This window comes from Lactuca serriola, chromosome 3 (assembly GCF_051521515.1).
Source record: "Lactuca serriola cultivar US96UC23 chromosome 3, Lser_US96UC23_V15, whole genome shotgun sequence".
NCBI classification, from domain to species: Eukaryota; Viridiplantae; Streptophyta; class Magnoliopsida; order Asterales; family Asteraceae; genus Lactuca; species Lactuca serriola.
The window spans coordinates 191,777,714-191,783,764 of NC_136410.1; positions in this window are offsets into that span (position 1 = coordinate 191,777,714).

A 6,051-nucleotide genomic window follows, 5' to 3' on the forward strand; every position below is an offset into this window, starting at 1 on the left:
GATCTCATGAACCGCGTGTGCAGGCCGATGCTGGATCGGTCAGTGATAGTATTCATAGATGATATCTTGGTATATTCCAAGACGCAGGAGCAGCACGAGGAGCACCTGAGGGAGGTGCTGGAAGTTTTGAGGAGGGAGAGACTTTTCGCAAAGTTCTCCAAGTGCGAGTTCTGGTTGCGCGAGGTGCAGTTCCTTGGTCACCTCGTCAATCAGAAGGGTATTTTGGTGGATCCGGCCAAGATAGAGGCCGTGATGCAGTGGGAGGTCCCGAAGTCTCCATCTGAGATTCAGAGCTTCCTAGGGCTGGCAGGGTATTGCTGGAGATTCATTCAGGATTTCTCCAAGATAGCAGTGCCGCTCACCCGACTGACCAAGAAGTCGGTGGTATTTCGTTGGGGGCCTGAGCAGCAGGCAGCGTTCGAGACCCTCAGACAGAGATTGTGTGAGGCTCCGATCCTTACCTTGCCAGAGGGAGTAGAGGACTTCGTAGTCTACTGTGATGCCTCGATCACAGGTATGGGAGCAGTATTGATGCAGCGAGGCCATGTGATAGCTTACGCCTCGAGACAGTTGAAGCCTCATGAGGCTAACTATCCTACCCATGATTTAGAGCTGGGGGCGGTTGTGTTTGCCCTCAAGATTTTGAGGCATTATCTTTATGGGGTCCGTTGTACTATCTACACGGATCACAAGAGTTTGAGGTACCTCATGGATCAGCCGAGTCTGAACATGAGGCAGAGGAGATGGTTGGATGTGCTAAAGGATTATGATTGTGAGATCCTTTATCATCCAGGAAAGGCCAACGTGGTGGCCGACGCCCTAAGCCGAAAAGTGTCGGCAGCCCCTATTAGAGATCTGTTTTTGAGGATGACAGTGATCACTCCATTGTTGGAGCGGATCAAGGAGGCTCAGGTGGAGGGCCTCAAGGAGGAGAGGCAGAAGTGTGAGAGGATAATGGGCCGAGTAGCCTCGTTTGATTATGACAGTCGGGGATTGCTGACACTTCATGGGAGAGTGTGGGTACCGTACTGGGGAGGAGTACAGCAGGTGTTGATGGACGAGGCTCATAAGTCTCGATTTTCCATTCACCCAGGGGCGACGAAGATGTATAGAGATCTTCGACCCGATTATTGGTGGCCTTGCATGAAGCGGGATGTCACTTGGTATGTTGAGAGGTGCCTGACCTGCAGGAAGGTCAAGGCGGAGCACCAGAGGCCTCACGGCAAGATGCAACCGTTAGACATTCCCGTGTGGAAATGGGAGGACATCACCATGGATTTTTTCACCAAGCTTCCTAGAACCGCACGAGGAGTGGATTCGATATGGGTAGTGGTGGATCGGTTGACGAAGAGTGCTCATTTTATCCTGATCCAGGAGAGTATATCGGCAGAAAAGTTAGCCGATATCTATGTGCGGGAAATCGTGGCACGTCATGGAGTGCCGGTATCGGTGGTGTCAGACCGAGATGTCCGTTTTACATCCAGATTCTAGAAGCGGTTTCACGACGAGATGGGTACTCGTCTTCATTTCAGCACCGCTTTCCATCCTCAGACGGACGGGCAGAGTGAGAGGATGATTCAGACTCTCGAGGACATGTTCAGGGCATGTGTTCTAGACTTCGGTGGCAGTTGGGATACGTATCTTCCGTTAGCGGAATTTTCGTATAACAACAGTTATCATGCGAGCATTGATCGACCTCCCTTTGAGATGCTTTATGGGAGGAAGTGCAGGACCCTGATTTGTTGGGGCGAGGTGGGTCAGCGAGTTATTGGAAGCACGGAGGTGGTGCTCAAGACGACCGAGTTGATCAAGCAGGTCCGTAGTAGACTGCAGACTGCGCAGAGTCGGCAGAGGAGTTACGCCGATAGGAGGCGTTCAGACTTGGAGTTCCGGGTGGGTGATATGGTCCTTCTGAAGGTCTCACCTTGGAAGGGTGTTATCAGGTTCCGGAAGAGGGGCAAGTTGGGTCCCAGGTTTATTGGTCCTTTCATGGTTTTGGCCCGGGTGGGTCGGGTTGCTTATCGGTTAGATCTTCCTGAGGAGCTTAGTCAGATCCACAACACTTTCCATGTGTCTCAGTTAAGGAAGTGTTTAGTGGATGAGTCAGCAGTCGTTCCCCTAGAGGATATTCAGGTTGATAGCAGCCTGAATTATATTGAGAGACCGGTCGCGATTCTGGATCGGAAGACAAAGACCTTGAGGAACAAGGAAATCCAGTTAGTGAAGGTGCAGTGGCAGCACCGGAAGGGGTCTGAGTGGACGTGGGAGGCTGAGGAGGAGATGAGAGAGCACTACCCGGAGTTAGTTGCAGATTCAGCCGTAGCAGACTTCGAGGACGAAGTCTGAGCCAAGTGGGGGAGAATTGTAACGACCCGTCTCCGGTATGATGATCCCATAGTATTTATTTAGAAGTTTGCAAGAGGGACTCGGCGAGTTCATAGCCTGACTCGCCGAGTAGGGACGAGATTTTCGAGCACGTGTTAGTCGGCGACTCGGCGAGTCCATATTCGGGACTCGGCGAGTCTGCCTGCCTGGAAGAAACCCTAAATCCCCGGGTTGCTCACTATTTAAGCCACCTTATAGCCCCCATTCTCGCCTCCTTCACCCTCAGAAAGCTGTGAGAAAACCCTAATCCATCCTTGAGTGATCTAAGTGTTCTTATGTTAAAATTTTGAAGGATTGAAGAAGGAAAAGAAGAAAGGAGTAAGGAGAAGAGTTGTAGAGCAAAGATTCAAGGGCAAATCAGAGTTCTTTGAGGTATTCTTCGGATTTCCCCCTGTTTTATGCTTTAAACCTCCATTAGAACTCTTCTAGATCTAGTTTGATGCTTTTCTCAAGCCTTATGATTGTATGGATACCCTATTATGTCGAGATATCCTTAGATCTGTTCATTTAGGAGTTGTAGAGCCCAGATCTATTGTCTTTATGGAGCTATTTTGCATGATAACCCTAGATCTACCCTTTTAAGTGCCTTTTTAGCCTTTATCTCCTTTTTCATGTGTTTGTACACGTAAAGTTGGAAACTTTACGTGGTGAATCAGCTTATTGGACTCAGATCTATCATTTGTATGTAATGGATCCAAGCAGAATCGAGTTTTGAGTTGCTGCATGCAAGCGACTTGGCGAGTCGGAAGAACGACTCGGCGAGTCGAGTCGCGAGTCCCCATTTTTCCCCTCTTGAGTGATGACGAGTGGAAGCCTGTGAGTAGTAGAGTGGACTCAGTGAGTTGGAGAGCAGAATCAGTAATGGAGGGACTCGGCGAGTTGTTCATACAACTCGGCGAGTCCAAGGCAATCTTCTTAAGTTCAAGAACAACTCGTCGAGTTGTTCGTATGACTCGGCTAGTCGGATGAAGATTGTCTGAGTTCTTGGATCGAGAGGGTACTCGTCGAGTCGATGCCATACTCGACGAGTAGCCACGAGTAGGGTTGAGAAGTGAGGCTAGCGACTCGGCGAGTTGGCGGCCCAACTCGGCGAGTCAGGTCAACTGTGGGTTGACTTTGACCGAGAGAGTTGACTTTGACCAAGGGTAAAAGAGTCATTTTACCCCAATGCAGTGTTTAGTATTTGATTTAGTGTGTTTATGGACTTGTAGCCGGGGAGATACCGGAGCAACAGCAGTTAGCTTCCAGAGCCATTCACACAGCAGCCAGTTCACGAGGTGAGTTTCCTCTCAATAGGAACGGGTCTACGGCCACAATGCCAGCCCGTTTAGTTAGCAGTAGTTCCGGACTTTGGTCCGATGCAGTAGTTGGAGTGCTTGATGTCTTTGTGATTCAAGCATGTTTGTGTTATGTGTTTCGGGCTCTGTTCCGATGTAGTATGCAGTATATGTGATTATAATAGTTGATATGTGTTATGCTATGTCATGATCAGCCAGTTCCGGACTTCGGTCCGATGCAGGGGACAAGGTCCCAGTCAGTTCCGGACTTCGGTCCGATGCAGCTAGTTCAGGACTTCGGTCCGATGCAGTCAATTCCGGACTTCGGTCCGATGCAGTTAGTTCCGGACTCTGGTCCGATGCAGGGGACAAGGTCCCAGTTAGTTCCGGACTTCGGTCCGATGCAGCTAGTTCCAGACTTCGGTCTGATGCAGTGGGCAAGGCCCAGTATGTGCTTTATATGTATTGTATGGTATGTGGTAGTTTGGGGGAGCTCACTAAGCTTCGTGCTTACATTTTCAGTTTTGGTTTCAGGTACTTCCGCAAGCAAAGGGAAGAGCTCGGGATGATGGCATCGCACACACCACAGCTTCAGTCTTGTCCTGGGAGTTGATTTAGTTTTCTTGATATGTTTGGATAACAGTTGTGATACAGTTTTTCCCACAGTGTTTTATTATGATTTTCGAAACACGCAGCACATGGTTTTATTATGTGATAATCAGTCTCGTGGTTTTATTATAATAAAAAAATCGAAATTTTCTGGTGGTATTTTCGGGTTGTTTCACAAATAATCAAGGATCTTCCTCTTTTCTCTCACAAAATGCTCAAGGACTCCTTTAGGGTTCTCTCTGGGGTTGGTGGCCGCAAATGACGGCCATAAGCCCTTTTAAATAGGTCTCATACCCTGAAATTTAGGGTTTCATTAAACAGCGTGGACTCGCCGAGTCCAGACGCGAACCCTTTCCCAAACCGCGATCATACTCGGCGAGTTTGAGCTCCAACTCACCGAGTCTCCTCACAAAACACCAAAATTAAGAAGAATAAATAATACATGGGAACCCGGGCTGTTACAATTCTCCCCTACTAGAACTAGACTTCGCCCTCGAAGTCTCGCTTTGCAAATAACTCCGGATGCTGCTCACGCATCTCAAGCTCTGGCTCCCAAATCATCTCGGACCCCTTACAATGCCGTCACTGACCCAAAACCAAGGGTATCTCCTTGTTCCTCAGAAACTTGATTTTCCGATCTCTGATGGCCACTGGTATCTCAGCATAATTTAGGCTCGCATCCACCTGAATATCCTCCAATGGAACCACTGCCGACTCATCGGCTAAACATTTCCTTAGTTGCGACACATGAAAAGTGTCGTGAATCTGCCCCAACTCTATTGGCAAATCCAAAAGATAGGCTACCCAGCCTACCCTCGCGATCACTCGGAATGGAACAATATATCGGGGCCCCAACTTGCCCCTCTTCCTGAATCGAATCACTCCTTTCCAAGGAGAGACCTTCAGGAGTACAAAGTCACCGACCAAAAATTCAAGCTCGGACCGGTGCCTGTCCGCATAACTCTTCAGGCGAATCTGAGCGGTCAACAACCTCTGTCTGACTTGTTGTATCTGCTCTAACGTCTGAAGTATGATCTCTGTACTTCCCATCACACGTTGCTCTACCTCTCCCCCGCAAATGGGGTCCGATACCCCCTTCCCTACGACAGCTCAAAGGGTGGCATACTGATGCACTAATGATGGCTGTTGTTGTAGGAAAACTCTGCCAAGGGAAAATACGGGCCACAATTTCCCCCCGAAATCTAATACACATGCCCGAAACATATCCTCGAGCATCTGAATCGTTCGCTCGCTCTGAAGTGTCCGCAGACATCACCATGGTAAACTCTTGCTCATTTCTCGTATTCATCTTCGTTACCGAGCACCAGGTCAGCTTTTGGCCCCACAGCGGAACCCCCAAAGGTCACACATAACATGATCCAAAACATCTCACTAACTTCTTCCCCGTGACCACTGTCACGGCCCAATGACACGCAAGTCACGAAATTCCCTTTTTCCTCCTAAAAAAATACAATCCAATCGAAGATCGACTCAGCTCTAACCTCTGGCGTCTGCTACACATATTTTACCGCGCGCCTCGCTGACCCTCCCGACAGAGACGGAGACCTCAGTCTCGCCCCGGTTTAACCACTAGGCTCCAAAAACTCAACACTAGGGCTACTCAAGCCTAAAACTCTTCTGCATCATGCACTTATTGGAGAACACTCCATCATCACGCTCTCTTGCCGTCTAGTGGGTACTATAGCTTCCCACAACATTACGATAGCCTCTGACTAGTGAGTACTACGGCTCCCCGTAGTATCACAACGCCAACTAACTA